A 17216-nucleotide genomic window follows, 5' to 3' on the forward strand; every position below is an offset into this window, starting at 1 on the left:
GGTTCCGGACGCTGGGAAGCGGCCTTGGCTTCCCCTGACACCGGCCAGGCCCCAAAACCAGAGTACACGGTGAGACCCTGCAACGTAAACAGAGGAGGTGGGGGCGATTAGCGGGCTGACGCCAATGCATTCTGGGATTTGTTGTATTACTGTGCATGCGCTATACTGGCGCGGCGGCCAGCGGGCCACCTCTAATACATTTTTGAAATGATCTTGCGGGCCAAATATAATTATATCGCAGGCCAAATTTGGCCCGCAGGCCAGAGTTTGACATGTGTGGCTTAGAGGCTATAGGGCACATGCTCTTAAATGCACCATATGTTCTTGTCCCTATAAGTGGTTGCACTAGCCTTTACTGCTGATTTATTTAATCATCTGTAAGTTAAACATCTCCTGTGTTATTGAAAGGGTCATTTCTACCTGACTAACTGCTGAGTGAAGATTCTCCAAGATGGGTTCATTTTTTAAAGGTAAGCTGCTGTTTTATCTTCATATCTGGAGGGATTGTCCCTGCTTCCCTTTGCCAAGATTGATCAGCCCACCAAGTTGACATCCTGCATCTCTGTCCATCCTTCACCCCCTTCCACTCCACATGCCTTCTACCCATTGCTCATAATTCTCTGGCAAAAGAACTCAGAAAGTCACTCAACATTTTGGGACTGATGCAGGTTCCCATTCCAAAGTATTGACATTCTTCTGATTTCTCGGATCCTGCATGATTCACCAAGTTCCTCCAACAATTTGGTTTTTGTTCCAGATTCCAGCATCTGAAGTCTTCAATACGCCTAATTCTATATGTCACCCTTATTCTCCATGCCACCCCTCTCCCAGGCTTATTAGTCCCTGACTTCTGATGTCTTCTGTACCACTGATCACATCAAAATCTTCTTCTGTTCCACCCCTCGATTTCTTCCCCCAACCCAGATCATGTTCCCATCTAATCTGCTATCCCAATATTTTTTTTCCCCAGGGTAGTGAAGAAGGCATTTTACACACTTGCCTTCATTGAGCACAAAAGCTGGGTCCTCATGTTTTAGGTGTATGTAGACAAAGACCGTATTTGGGTGCAGTTCTAGTTGCCTAGTTATAGGAAGAATATCAATAAATTGGAAGGGGTGCAGAGGAGATTCACCAGGACTAGAGGGCTTGATCTATAGGGAGAGAATGGATAGGCTGGATCATCATTCCCTAGAGTGTAGGAGGCTGAGGATGTTCATATGGAGATTTATAAAGTCATGAGGGGCATAGATAAAGTAAATGCACACAGTCTTTCTTTCTCCCAGGGTAGACAATTCTTGGTCTAGACAAAGTAGGTTTAAGGTGAAAGAGGAGAGATTTACAAAAGACTTGCATTTTCATTCAAAGGATGGCCCATGTCTGGAACAAGTTGCTTGAGGGAACTGTAGAAGCAGACATGGTTCTGATGTTCAGAAGACATTTAAACAGATCTATGAAAAGGAAGGGTTTGCTGTTAGTGCAGTACTATTGCAGTGGCACCGACCCAATTTCAAATCTGACGCTGTCTGTATGGAGTTTGTATGTTCTCCCCATGTCTGCGTGGATGTCCTCTGGGTGCTCCGATTTCCTCCCACCCATCCAAAATATATAGGGTTTGTAGGTTAATTGGGGCATTTGGGCAGCACGGACTTATGGGCTGGAAGGGCCTGTTACCATGTTGATTGTTTACATTTCTATAAAAAAATTAAGGACAGGTTCTAAAAATGTAGGCAAATGGGTCTAGCCCACATTGACTGTTTGGTCAGCATGGGCAAGTTGGCTGGAGGACCTCTTCTCTGCTGTACAGCTCTATACTTCTAATTATTTCAGTCCCTTCCCACAATCTGTGACTTCCCCACCCCATCACACTATCCTATCACCGCCATGGAGTGGCATTGCAGAGGAAAGATGTTTTTTGCTCAGTTCTGGCTGGGTAAGGATTTGCTGATCCCTGTGTGGCAACGATGATGGACCTCCATCCAGACTCTTGAGTTTCATTCCTGTGCTTTGACTTTCTCTGAGAAACTTTTTTCAACCACGTAAATGAATGTTGCAGCCAACATACCATATCATGGGCGAAATATAAAATGAGTGCTTTGCGTAAATATCTTTAAACATTCTAAGACATTAACAGTTTATAATTAGGTTGTTTCCAACAATATTTTAAATAGTTTTTATGCTGTTTATTTGATTTAAAGATTACATGCATTCAATGAAGAATGTCATGCTTCTCTTTGTCCATACAATATAACTGTATTATTTTGCTACTTAATGTTGACGCTTGGATTAGACTTGGACTGTTGCCTTGCCCTTGTTCATTTATGTACGTTTTCTTTCATTCTCATTGTGGTTCTGTGGTTTCCTCGTTTCACTCACCCAAGTGGCTATTCTTCCATGCAGAAGCCTTGCCAGTGAATGTTGGCAAGGCTCATGGCTGGGGAGGAGAGGACTAGGGTCATATGCAGTTTTATTCTCATTCATTTCACACTGGCTTCTGGATTGCAATCCAAAGTAGCTGGTGTCAGGGCCAATGTCATCATCCCTATTGCTTCTTGTATGACTAGCTAGAAAAACACAAATCATGAGACACCGGGCTTACTGTTACACAATCAAGTAGGCAGTTTATCTGTTTCAATGAATAATGTCTGACACTATCATGTATTTGGTGTCAAATGTAAGATCCCAGAACACCAATTCAGTCAGTTCTTTCCCCACTGAAATACTCCCCACCCCCCCACCCACCCCAATCCTTGAAATGCAATGCTATACTCCAAGCTTGCATTGAACTGGAGATCCATCAGTTGGATCATGAGCCAGAGGAGGCGGAGCATAGAATCCCTGTCCCTGATGATTTCTGTGGGTGTACTGAGTCAGAGCCTAAGTGGCTTTTTGTTCCAAATTAGTTCTCTGCAGCTTAAAATGCTCAGTTATTTTACCTATCCTTTGCTAATTTTATTTAAATTTTAGATTTTTTAATTTAAAAGTAATTTTTTAAAAATTTTAGGCATACAGCATGGTAACAGGCCTTTCCGGCCCATTAGCCCAATTACACCAATTAACCTACAAACCCCATAAATCCTTTTGGAGGAAACCGGAGCACCCGGAGAAAACCCAAGTGGTCACATGGAGAACGTACATGCTCCTTATAGACAATGCTGGATTCAAACTCTGATCACTGGTGCTATAATAGAGTTGTGCTACACCAACTGTGCTGCCCCTACAGGTCTTTATCTGTGCAATTTGGGGTGGTTATCAATGTGCAAGGCATAAAAACATCTAATAATTACCTAGCTTTTGACCCATTCTCAGAATATATTTTATAATTGGAATAATTAATAATTACTGTAGGTTCTGGGGTTTGCCAGTGGTTCCACTTTATTGAATTGTTTTATTACTCAACATAATATACAAGGTATACTTGATGAAAGGGAAGGGTTAGATTAGTTTAGCTTAGTTTGTAGTTTTTAGGGTTTTTTTTCTTTTCCTTTATTATTTTATCATCATTTTAATAAATGAGGTTGACACAGTTTCATACATTATTTCTATCAAAATAGTTTGAGGTACTACAAGTAACTATTGATGTAGTTTTAGTTTTTCTTTTTTTTTCTCTCTCTGTTTACTTGTGTACAAATGAATCACAATGTAATTTTTTTAAACCATATAACCATATAACACTTTATGGCATGGAAACAGGCCATCTTGGCCCTTCAAGTCCACGCCGGTTCACTCAAACAACTCCGCTAGATCCCCCCACCCATTTTACGCCCATAACCCTCTAACCCCCTCCTATCTATGTATATATCCAGCCTCCTCTTAAATGAAAGAATTGACTCTGCCTCAACTATTTTTTCCGGAAAACTATTCCATTCAGCTATCACTCTGAGAGAAGAAGCATCCTATAATGTTTCTCCTAAAATTTTGACCCCTTACCATCAACTTGTGTCCTCTTGTTTCAACCTCCCCTGCTCTCAGGGGGAAGAGTCAACTTCCATCTAGTTTATCTACTCCCTTCATAATTTTAAAAACCTCTATCAAATCCCCTCTCAACCGTCTACATTCCAATGAATAAAGTCCTAACCTCTTCAATCTTTCTCTGTACTCTAGGTATTTTAAGCTAGGCAACATCCTTGTAAATCTTCTCTGCATCCTCTCCACCTTATCTATATCCTTCCTGTAATTTGGAGACCAGAACTGAACACAATACTCCAAACCTGGCCTCACCAATGCCTTAAACAGTCGCAGCATCACTTCCCAGCTCCTATACTCTAAGCTATGATTTATGAAGGCTAACATACCAAATGCCTTCTTAACCCCTGTCAGCATGGGAATCCACCTTCAAGGAACGCTGCACCAAAACTCCAAGATCTCTTTGTTCTTCTGCATTCCCCAATGTCCTCCCCTTCACTACATATGTCCTATTTTGATTATATTTTTCCGAAATGAAGCACCTCACACTTCTCTAAATTAAATTTCATCTGCCATCTTTCAGCCCAATTTTCCAGACAAACCAAATAACCTCTGTAATCCGTGAAAACCTTCTTCGCTATCCACCACTCCCCCAATTTTCGTATCGTCTGCATATTTACTTACCCAGTTAACCAGCCCATCATCCAAATCATTAATATAAATTATGAACAGCAGGGGAACAAGCACCGATCCTTGAGGGATGCCGCTCATCACAGGTTTTCATCCTGACAGTTGTCCACCATGACCCTCTGCTGTCTCTCCTCCAGCCAACTCTGAACCCATCTTACTATTTCTCTCTTAATCCCTAGTGACTGAACCTTCCTTACTAACCTGTCATGTGGAACCTTATCAAAAGCTTTGCTAAAATCCAGATAGACTACATCAGCTGCCCTACCTTCATCCACCTTTCTTGTAACTTCGAAAAACTCAACAAGGTTCATCAAACATGACTTCCCCTTCACAAACCCATGCTGGGTGCTCCTGATCAATCCCAACTTATCTAAATATTTATACACACCATCTCTAAGAATACCCTCCATAACTTTTCCTATCACCGAAGTCAAGCTTACAGGTCTATAATTACTTGGACGACACCTCATCCCTTTTTTAAACAATGGAACTACATTAGCAACCCTCCAATCCTGCGACACCACACCCTCCTCCAGTGATTGTTGAAAAATCACTGACAGGGCCTCCGCTATTTGCTCCCTGACTTCCCTTAATGTCTTGGAGAAAATCCCATCAGGATCAGCAGACTTATCCACTTTTACTGACCCTAGAAGCTCCACAACTCTCTCTTTACAAATCCCTATCTTTTCCATAACTAAGCCGTTTGCTTCCCTTATAGTCCAATGTCATTTTCTTTTGTGAACACAGATGAGAAAAAAATTGTTAAATATCTCTCCCATCTGATACGGTTCCTCGCATAGTTCACCGCTTGCATTTTCTAGCGGTCCTATTCTCTCCTTAACCCTCCTTTTACTATTCACATATCTGTAAAAACGCTTTGGATTCACTTTTATCTTATCAGCAATTGACACTTCATACCTTCTTTTTGCCGAATTTCCTTCTTAGGGTTTTTTTTCTGCAATCTACATAATAATCATACATCTTATCCATTTTTTTGCTTCTTAAATTTAATATATGCCCCCCTGTTATCCCGAACCAACTTCCTAATTTTTCCAGAAATCCACAGTTCCCTTGAACTTTTGGCCTTGCCTTTCGATCTGACTAGCACATAAAGATCCCATTCTCTCAATATCTCTTCTTTAAATACTCTCCAAATCTCCTCCACATCTTTTCCAGAAAAAAAAATCAGCCCATACAATTTTCTGCAAATCCCTTCTCATTTCTTCAAATCTAGCCTCCCCCCACTCAAAGACCTTCAACATCGGACCTCACCTATCCCTTTCCATAGTTAAGCTGAAGTTAATGGACCCATGATCACTGGATCCAAAGTTCTCACCAGCGCACACTTTCGTTACCTGCCCTATTCCATTCCCTAACAATAGATCTAACACTGCCTCCCCTCTAGTTGGCACCTCAACATACTGCTGTAAAAAGCAATCTTGAACACACTGTACAAAGTCTAAGCCATCCTGCCCTCTCACTAATTGTGTTTCCCAATCAATATTAGGAAAATTAAAATCCCCAACTATCACAACCCTATTTCTACTACACATCTCATCTATTTCCCTGCACATTTGCTCTTCCAGTTCCCTATCTTCTTTTGGCGGCCAATAATATACCCCTATATTTGTAACCTCACCTTTCTTATTTTTTAGTTCAATTCACAGAGCCTTACGCGATGAGTCCTCTATTCTGTTTTGCCTCAGCACCGCTGTAATATCTTCCCTGACAAGCAATGCCACACCTCCCTCTCGTACCCCACCAATCCTGTCATGTCTAAAGCAACGAAATCCCTGAATATTTAACTGCCAGTCACAACTTTCCTTCAACCAAGTCTCACTAATTGCTATCATTTCATAAAGCCACACCATTAGTTCATCCACTTTGTTTACCACACACCTTGCATTGAAATAAATGCATCTCAGAGATCTTCCACATTTAACTTTCTGCCTCTCACCTTCTCTACAATTGTTACTATGGCCAATATTACCTGCAGCTGTTCCACCTCCAAATTGTGTGAAAAAGCCTTTTTTCTTTGCCTAAAGACTCTGTTCTTGCTCTCCTCCCTGACATGAACCCTTGTCTCCAACCTTACTAGTTTAAAGCCCCTGCCAGGAGACTGGTACCTCTGGGATTTAGATGTAACCCATCCTTACAGTATAGGTCCCATCTCCCCCAGAAATGGTCCCAGTGGTCCAAGAACTTAAAACTCTGCATTTTACACTACCCCTTCAGCCACACATTCAGTCTCCACCTAACTCTATTTTTGCCCTCACTATCGTGTGGCACAGGAAGTAATCCAAAGATTACACCCTTAGTGGTCCTTATTCTGAGCTCCCTGCCTAACTCCTTATATTCATTTTGCAGGACCACTTCTTCTTTCCTACCAATGTCATTGGTACCAACGTGAACCACGACCTCAGGCTCTTTCCATTCCCCCTTTAGGATGTTCTGGACTCATGTAGCCTGGCACCAGGGAGGCAAACCACCATTCAGTTTTCTTTATCTCTTCCACAAAAACCTCTGCCTGTCCCCCTCACCAGCAAGTCCCCTATAACTATTGCCCTATTCTTCCTATTACTTCCTTTCTGGGCTACAGAGGCTGACTCTACACCTCTGCCTATCTTAGCCTGACTATCCCCTTCCTTAGTACTCAAGGAGAAGTACCTATTTCTGAGGATTTCAGGCTCAGATGCTCTCTCTCGAGCCCAACCTTTCTCTTTCTTCCTTCTAACAGTAACCCTCCTTCCGTGGGCCAGGTGTAACTACCTATCTATGACGGCCTCACTCTCCCTGACCAAAACGAGGTCATCGAGCTGCAGCTCAATGTCCCTAACTCGGTCCCTTAAACACTGCATCTCAGCACCCTTAGTTCACATGTGGACATCCAGGAGGTTAGAAGACTCCTTGACTTCCCACATGTGACAAAGGGAGCAGAAAACTGCCCTCACACTCATCCTTCCTCCTTCTCCTTGTAACTTACCAGAGTAAATATTCAGATATGCTCGTCCGAAGCCTCTGATCGCCGAAGCCTCTCGAGCCAAAGCCTTGAAGCCCCACTCCTTCACCGGGCCACTCACTGGGCTGCTCCTTGCTGGCCGCTCCCTAATATCTTCCCTCCTTTTATTGGCCCTTGACCAATTAACCCCTCAACCTCTCCAAGCTCCTCCTCCTCTCAACAGTCGCCCAAGCTCCGATTCATTGCCTCCTTATATGTTAAACTCAATAAAAAGTATATTTTTTTTAAATTATGGCATTGAGACAGGAACCTTTGTGCACACAACCTGGACATGTACCAACGGTGGAACTAGGCCAAGTCCTCGAAAAAAATCATAGGTGAATAATTCCTACAGTACCCAGAATTGTTCCTGTGGGAAATATAATGGACATAAGACTTACAATGAATCTGTCCAAATTTCAAATTCAATTCTTAATGATCACATGGCATTGCCCAGGAAGTATATAGAGGTTACCTGGAAATCTGACTCCTGCCTGAGTATTACTCGCTGGAATAGAAATGTAAGGTTGAGTTCTCCTGGAGAAAATTACTTACAACTTAAGGACAAAGTATAACCCTTCTTTGAGAATTTGGAAATCATACTTAAATTCCATAGGAGCATGATTATAGTGTGGACCATCGCGTCTCACTGCCCTACCTTCCCCGCATATCCCTCAATTGGCGGGGGAGGGGAGACCGAGGGGGAGGGGTGTTCCAGCCCATCTCAACCAGGAAAAGACAAGAGAAGAAAACAGCCTGAGCACTGGCTGCCATCTTGTGACAAACCTTTAAAACTCTGATACATGTCTTATACCTTTGTTTTGAGCGTCTTGAATGTTGTGTGTAACTGTTGTTAGTTAAGTGTTAAAGGTGGGGGTTAGGGAAGGAGGGTAATAAAAAGAGCTTGAACTCTGCAGAAAACTGTATAAAATGGATAATTGTAAATTGTAGTTAATGCTGATACTGTTAACGTTGACACTGATAATGTTGATAACTGAGTTTAAGTTTAGAAAATAATTTTAAAAAAACATTAAAAAGAAAAAAATGCCTAGTTTTCATAGCTGGTAAAACAGGGGGCTTTGCTGAGTGTCAGAATTTCCTGCAGTCTCCTTGGAGCACCACAAGAATGCTTCCAGACCACAATAGTTGTTCAAGAATCGCAAAGTACCATTTTATATGGAGTACCAGGTCAGCTGCAATCAGTCATTTAGGTGTCCACAGTTTTGCGCCATTTAGTTTGATGCCACACATCAAATGTGATGCCCACATTTTGGCGATGGACATTTTGGCAAAAAAAACAAGACTTCTGCAGCCCTAGGACATTTTGACACCAACCAAAATAATGAATATAAAATAATATATTATTAATTATATTTACAAGCATTGATTAAATTGCCACTCCCACGCCTCTGTAACATTGCAACCCTCAACTCTGTAATACTGCCACTTGGCATTTGCCCCTCCATTATACTGCCACTCTCACTCCTGTAACCCTGTCGCTCACACTCTTCTGTAACACTGCTGCTCTCAACCCTATAATACTGCCACTCGGCTCACGCCCCTCCGTTACACTGCTGCTCTCACTCCTGTAACACTGCTGCTCGGCTCCTACCCCTCCATAACACTGCCACTCTCACCCCTGTAACATTACCACTCACACCCCTTGGTAATACTGCCACTCTCATTTCTCCATGAGACGACTCTGTTAGACACAAAATGCCTGGCGCCAAAATGTGGATGGCAAAATGTCCTAGACCCCAGGTCAGCATGGTCTGACCCATTGAAAGTGGGAGAGATCTAGAGCCTCTGGCTTGGCTCTGTCTGTCTTTACAAAATGACTTTCTTTGAATCTTTGTTATTAATAATGATTTTATTGTCACATACATTATACAATAGAGACAGGCACTAAATTCTTACTTTCTGCAACTGAACAGGTACTATGAAAAATACATACTAAATTCTCAAAAAGTAGCTTGACAATAGATATTTAGTTACCTTACTACAAAAAGTGTGACTTAACAATAGTATAGAGAGTCATTTTGTGGTGTTGAAGCTGTCCCTGATTAGTGTAAAAAGGGGAGGTTCAAGAGCCTGACAGTTGTTGGAAGGAAACTGTCCTTGAACCTCAAAGTGTAAATTAGCTATCTATTCCTGACATACACAATTCTCTGTGAGCCTGAGGCAGAAAGATCTGAAAATTGACCGACCTCTGACATAAGATATAAATACATCCTCACATCAGTGCTACATGGCCCTCCCTTTATTCTGCCAGAATGCCAGTCACAGGTATTTTTTGATATTTTAATCAAATGTGGCATGAAGATGTTACTCCTGTGATGGTTCGAAAAGATGGAAAAGATTTTCAATGTCTCTGATTCGGCATGGTTGGCTTAGCAGTTAGTGCAATGCTTTTACAGTGCCATAGATCAAGACCAGGTTTCGAATCCTGCGTTGTCTGTTAGGAGTTGGTATGTTCTCCCCGTGTCTCTGTGGGTTTTTCCCAAGGGGTCCGGTTTCCTCCCACCGTGCAAAAAGTACTGTGGGTGTAAATTGGGTAGCTTGGACTCTTTGGGCAAAATGGCATGTTACCATGCTTTATGTCTAAATAAATTAAATTAAATTTTAAAATTCTATGTTGCATTCACATTTCCCATTATTCTACTGGAAGACATTTAAATAAGAATGCATTTTTAGTTCTGCTATGTTGTTTGTGCAGGAAACATGCTTTAGGGAATTCTGTTGCATTTTCTGTAAATACAATGGAATGTTAAAATTAATTCCCAGGTTGCACTTGTCTGCAGAAATGGTTAGATGATATTGATCTTTCTGCCTGAGTAATTTCTCCCTTAGCTTTGAGCTTTGAAATCTAATGCCGATGATGGTATTGGATAGTTCATTGTTCTGGTGATGTTCCTGTCAGTTAAAGTGGAGTGATGTAGTAGGTTTCTGTCAGCTGGGTGTTGGTTTTCTTTAAGGAAGTGAGCTGATTAGAATATAGTGAAACATGAAATTCTGCAGACACTTTGATTGTAGTAAAAACAAACAGAAATACTGGAGGAACTCAGCCGGTCTCGTAATGTCCATAAGAGGTAACGATATCTGAAGTTCTGCAGGGATTTGTTCTGGGACCCCTGCTCTTTGTGATTTTAATAAATGATTTAGATGAAGAGGTGGAAGGATGGTTAAGTAAGTTTGTGGATGATTCAAAGGTTGGAGGAGTTGTGGATGGTGTGGAAGGTTGTCGTAGGTTACAAAAGGATATAGACAGGATGAAAAGTTAGGTGGAAAAGTGGCAGATGGAGTTCAATGGATAAGTGTGGTGTGAGGTGATGCATTTTTGGAAGATCACACCAGAAGGCGGTCCAAATCCATACATATCTCACAGTCGCTGTGTAGGTTGATAGGATAGTTAAGAAGGCTTATAGGATGATGGGATTCATTAATAGGGGGATTGAGTTCAAGAGTTGAGAGGTCATGTTACAACTCTACAAATTCTCTGGTGAGACCACACTTAGAGTATTGTGTTCATTTCTGGTCATTTTAGGAAGGCTGTAGAAGCTATGGAGAGGGTGCAGAGGAGATTTACTAAGCTGTTGCCTGGATTGGTAAATGTCTAATGAGGCAAGGTTAGCAGAGCTAAGTCTTTTCTCTTTGGAGTGAAGAAGGATGAGAGGAGACTTAATAGAGGTCTACAAAATTCTGAGGGGCATAGATAGGTTGGACAGCCAGTGCCTTTTTCTCAGGACAGGAACAGCAAACACCAGAGGACGTGTACAACGTGAAGGGAGTGAAGTTTAGGGGAGACATCAGCAGTAAGTTTTTTATACTGAGTTGTGAGTGCCTGCAATGCCTTGCTAGGGATGGTGGTGGAGGCTGAAACATTGGAAGAATTTAAGAAACTCTTAGACAAGCACACGGATGAAAGAAAAATAGAGGGTTAAGAGGTAGGAAAGGTTTAGTACCTTTTTTGGAAAGAATATAATGAGTCAGCACAGCATTGAGGGCTGAAGGGTCTGTACTGTGTTCTCTATGTTCTATATGTAACCAACATTTCAGACCTGCACCCTTCTTCAAGGTATAAGCAAAAAACAGGAAGGTGTGGCGGTGTGAGCAGTGGAAGAAACACAGCCACCATGTTGAGGGTCGTTAATGACATTTTATTCAAATTCAGCACGCCCCTATAAGGGCAGCATGAGCTCAGTCACATGGTGCATTGTGACATCATAATCACTGCCCAGGGTGTGCGCTGGAAGGGATGCTGGAGTCAGAGAGAAACCTCTGACGATGCCATTTCCCCATGGCTGCCCCGCCACGTGGCGATACAAGCGGGGCCAGTTTGCCATGACCATGTGCGCCGCCACAAAGGGATCAGAATTAAGACTGAAGAATGGCAGAGGAAGGAGTCCAGACCAACAAAAGGTGTTAACTGGACATGATAAAAGGAAAAGTGAGAATTAATTTTGGCTGTGAAAGGAAAGAGAGGAAAAAGGAAAGAGAGGAAAAAGGAAAGAGAGAGAGATAACACCAGGGGAAAAAAATAACGGGGAAGAAGAAGGAGGATGAGATTTATCCTGATATCAGAGAAGTCGATGTTAATGCCATAGGTTGGAGGGTGCTGTGATAGAGTATGTAGATATGTTTTTGGGAGATAAATTGGGAAAGGTTTGTTAGAGTAGGTCACATATAAACACTTAAAAACAGATCTTATTTAAAATACTGGAGCTCTGCTAATGCTAGACATATCAGCTCCGCAGCTTTTGCAAGTGCTTTGGAGAGTGCCCAAGAGTCTTCACTAATGGATTACTGTTTACAAAAGGCAACAGATGAAAGATCTTGTAGGAACCGCCTTCTGTCTGGTGTAGAGCTTGCTGTTCTAAGAGTGTCATGTGGTTTTGCAAACAGAGTCAGTCTTTTCTCTCAGAGAGAGAGAGAGAGAGAGAGAGAGAGAGCAAGCATTCTAAGTGTTACAGCCAGTAGAGGCAGCTGGGACTGGAACAGCAGAAGCTGGCAAGCTTGAGGAAAGCCCATTTGGAAGACGGCCTGGTTAAAGCTCTTGTGGTTCATGCAAGAGGAGAGGACTGGCTGGTTAAAGTTTCACTTGGAATAAGGGAAACAAAAAGGAACTCTGTGGAGACCAGAAAGAACCCTGAAGGGGCAAGTTTCATCAGCAAGACACTGGAGTGGCTGATGGAAAAACATCAGTTGTGGATGTCCTGGAACAACAAATCTCTCTCTGAAAACCAGCAATAACCTTCCTGAGCGGTAACCATTTACTTTTCAAGCACCAAGCCTGGTAAACTTTACACATATTAAATTCTGTGCACACTATAAGAATTGTCCGCAGCCAGTGAACTTGGAGGAATGAGAAGTGAGACTGGGCTGTGAACCAAATAACTTTTCTGAAGTTACACACACATTACATACACGTGCACGTAGAATTAGAAGGGGGTTAAGTTAGGTTAGTTAAGTTAAAGTGTGATTCTGTTTTCATGTTTAAAGATAATTAAAAGCAACTTTTGTTTAAGTAACCATTTGTCCTGGTAAATATATATTGCTGCTGGGTTTTGGGGTTCTCTGGGCTCATAACAATGCCCAGACAGAAGGTGGTGTAGTTCCTTCAATTTGTGGGTGGTCTCCATCTTGCTGTACATGAGGCCATGGGCAAACATGTCAGCCAATGAATGGGATGGGGAATTGAAATGGGTGGCTACTGGGAGATCCATGTAATTGCGATGGACAGAGCTGAGGTGTGCAACAAAGTGATCTCCCAGTCAGTGCCCAGTCTCTCTGATGTAGAGGAGACCACAATGGGAGGACTGGATGCAGTAGAGACCCCTGAAGATTCACAAGTGAAATGCTGCTTCACTTGGAAGGGCTGTCTGGGTCCCCGAACAGTGGTGAGGAGGAGGTGTGGGTACAAGTGGAGAATCTCCTGCCGTCACATGGATAGGTGGCAAGGACACAATTAGTGAGGAGGGAGGAGTGGACAAGGGAGTCATAGAAGGAGGAGACCTGAGGAAGGTAGAGAGGGGAGGAGAGGGGAATATGTGTCTGGAGATGGTATCATGTAGTAGGTGGGGAAAGTGATGGAGGAGGATGTGTTGGACATGAAGGACGGTGGGTGGTAGGTGAGGACAAGGGGAATTGTGTCCTTGTTGCTGTGGGGGTGGAGGGGGACAGAGCAGATGTGCAGGTAATGGAGGATACACAGGTGAAGACTGAGATGATGGTGGTAAGGGGAAAATAATGAAGGAGGTTATCTTTGATGATCTGGCATGGAAGACCATCCTGGGAGCAGATGAGATGGAGATGGAGAAATTGAGAGATGGTAATGGAATCCCTACAAGGGACAGACTGTGAAGACGTGCAGTTGAGGTAGCTGTAGGAGTTAGTGGATTTGTAGAAGATGTCTGTTGAGATTTTGTCTTCTGAGAATGAGACAGAGAGATTGAGAAAAGGGAGATTGTTGCTAAAGATGGACTGGGTGAATTTGAAACCTGGATACAGCCGAATGTGATGGGAAGGAGGAAAGAATCCAGATATGTTAAGTGAAATGAGGGAGTATTGGAATGTTGGGTATGATTGTGGTGATGGAGGATATGGCTTTGGTGGATCAGAGGGAATGATGGGAATGAAGATTTTTTTGGATGGTTACAGCTTGATGGCATGGCATTATTGTGAGTTACTTTGGCTCAAAAGAAGCCACTGGGCCCATCAACACAATGGTGACTCTGAAGAATTATCCAGGCAGTCCCATTCCACTACTCAAAATGCACTGTGTCTTTCCAAGTTCTCAAGGAATTCAAGTCCAGAGTCATAACTGTTGATCAAGATTTCAGCACTGAGATTACTCACTGAAATGTGTGAAGAGGAGTTTCTGTCAAACTGCTGAGAAGGTCGCTTTTGCTTTTTTTTAACTGATTGGGATCAAGGACAGGCTTTTATACAGTAGTTGTTGTAGGTTTCAGAACATGCAGTATCCTAGAGACAACTTCTGTGCAATAATATTAAGATCATTATAGCTGTTTGGGGCGAATTATTTTGAATTTGAATATCGTAAGGTACTGGATCTGAAATTATTTTACATCAGTACTGGCCAGCTACCCAATACTCAAAATGGTGGGCAAACACCATCTTCCCAACTGACAGCCCGCACTGCGTGGAACAGCGAACATTGGTGGGAATGCTGACCAATCGGTGGCCAGCTCGTCAGTGATGTCACTTCCACTAACAATGGTGGGTAAACCAGGCCTAGTGGTTGGAAGCTGGACCTAAATAAGCAAGGGCAGGGAGCACAATAAAAGCAGTCTTGACTACAGTCACATCGAGTATGTGTCATTCCTCCTCTCTCGGCTGTAGTGCTCACTACATTGGTGACCCCAACCAGTCAACACGGCATTTGGACCCAAAGATGACCAGTCAACGCTTGACACAATACAAATTTTTACTCCCTGAGCCGCACAGGTACATTTTATAAATTTAAGATGCATGAACTACATCAGTATAAGTAAAGCTACCACAATATGCTAAGACACAAATAAAAATTAAAAAATATAAAATGATAGTGAGGCGTGTGGTGCAGTGAATAAAGCACAACAGAAGTTGTCTGTGAGCTGCAGCAACAGAACTGTTTACTGGAATCTTTGCAGGAATTTAAATAATTACAGTTGGCGTGTTAACACGATCACACGACCTCTGAAGTCACGTGCCTCCCAGAGTTCTTTGTGACAACCCCGGCCACCTGGAACTCCTGATCCTGTGGGAGCCCGCAACTACAGATGCTGGTTTGATAAGGAAGTGGCGCAGTTCGCCACAATAAATTAATAAATATTAACAGTTTAATGTTAATAAGGTCTTGTTAATGCAAGAAAAAAAAGTGATGCTTCAATAGAGCAAATGGATCGTTTGGAGCTCCCAGAATAGCGATTGATTGGGATTAGGGTAGCACGGGGAGGTTCAAGAGCTGATAGCTGTTGGGGACAAAAAAACTGTTAAAGCAGAAATATTAAAATAATTACACATTATAAGCTATAGAATTGGAATAATCTTCACACATTTACTCTTGGCAAAAAGAGGAACATTCGGGGGATTTTGCAAAAGTAGTGATGGGAAGTATTGCATCTTATAAAATGATTAAGTTCTGCTCCTATAATTTCATGATTGCTTCATTAGTATGCGATCAAACTGAATTTCCTACGGAGTCTAAAAATTGGTTTCAGAAGTGGAAAAGTCACACACATAACTGCAACGCGCAACTGCCAATTACTTCTTTCACAATGTCAAGAAAATACTTAGAACCTTCTGAGGAAACTGGGCCTTGTTAAAAGGCAGTTTTGTGCATTATAGTTCTGATAGCTATAAAATTGGCCAAGGTAGGTCAACAAAGAAGAATTCAACAGCTGACAAAAGAGAAAATCTCAAGATACTGAACTATTTAGACACCTCCTGGGCACTGGAGAATTAGAAGGTATTGACCTTCACATCAGCTTTAAGTCTGAACTGATAAAAGCGATATACTAGACCAATCTGCCAGCTTCTCGCATTCATCTTCTCTGATTGACTGACACTAAGTCATTTATGCTTTGACTACAGTCGGGTCAAACATAAAATATGATATTTCTGTGCAGCAGCAAATGGTGAAAGAACCGATTAAGAAATAAAATGGTTTGAACAAAGTAACAATTATTTATTGATGTACTGCAAATATGAATATGGTCGCTGAAGCGAAGCACATTCATTCTGTGTCAGACACTTATTGACTTACCAAATATAACAAGTCAAGGTTGTTACAGAATAACGAAATACCAGTGAGATATTTCTATTTCCTTTTCATTCAGACTAAGCATGGATGCCAGCCAGTAAATGATAAAGGCAATGTATCACAGTGGGACTTCAGGTGACGTCATAAACCATGCAGGGCGACTCAAGTGTCTGAAAGGGTAAAGTCAAGCTGAGTCTAAAGCAACATTTGCCACTTCAAACTAGTTTGAATGTTATCACTGAATTAATTACTTCACCACTGATGCCATCACATCCTTCCCGTGATATTTTAGAAGTGTTGAAGTTACAGTTTTCAACTCTTCCTGCAGTGACCAATATTTATTTCTTCTTGTGTTTCATACCTAAAATTAGTTTTTGGCAATTTTTTAAACATTTTAGTTTGATATTCCTTTTTAACTGTGCATCATTCCTGGGGCTGAAATGATCACAGTGTCAGTCAGTGTTTGTCTGTGTCATGTCCTGTCAATAGCAAGGCCAGATTACATCAATAGAAGAAAATCTGAGGCAAGAGGATGACGGGCAGAATTGGCCAGTTCAGACATAAGAGAGAAAGAAACAGCAAGTACTCTCCCCCGTCCTATCTGTGCGCTGCATAGAGCCCTTTGCTGAATCTATCAGGAAGGATCAGAATCAGGATTTATTGCCATGAACAAGTCACGAAATTCAGTGTTTGTGGCAGAATCATAGGGCAAACATACATATTATAACCATCTTACGACATTGCTATAAAAAAATAAAATAAAATAAATAATAATAATTGTGCATAAAAAGTAAGGCAGTGTCTTTGGTTCATGGATTATTCAGGAATCTAATGGCAGTGGGGAAGAAGCTGTCCTTGTGGGGC

The 17216-nt window shown here is 42.0% G+C and overlaps 1 long non-coding RNA gene across 1 annotated transcript; it reads right to left on the bottom strand.

The window, feature by feature from the left end:
* Window positions 1-2158: 2158 nt before the first annotated feature.
* On the bottom strand, window positions 2159-16443 carry LOC138759913 (uncharacterized). The gene is made up of 2 exons (XR_011355220.1): window positions 16356-16443; window positions 2159-2561 (listed from the first exon to the last, which is right to left on the bottom strand). It is a non-coding gene; the product is annotated as an uncharacterized lncRNA (long non-coding RNA).
* Between the last annotated feature and the right edge of the window lie 773 nt (window positions 16444-17216).

The sequence above is a fragment of the Narcine bancroftii genome, chromosome 4 (genome assembly GCF_036971445.1).
Source record: "Narcine bancroftii isolate sNarBan1 chromosome 4, sNarBan1.hap1, whole genome shotgun sequence".
Lineage (NCBI taxonomy): Eukaryota > Metazoa > Chordata > Chondrichthyes > Torpediniformes > Narcinidae > Narcine > Narcine bancroftii.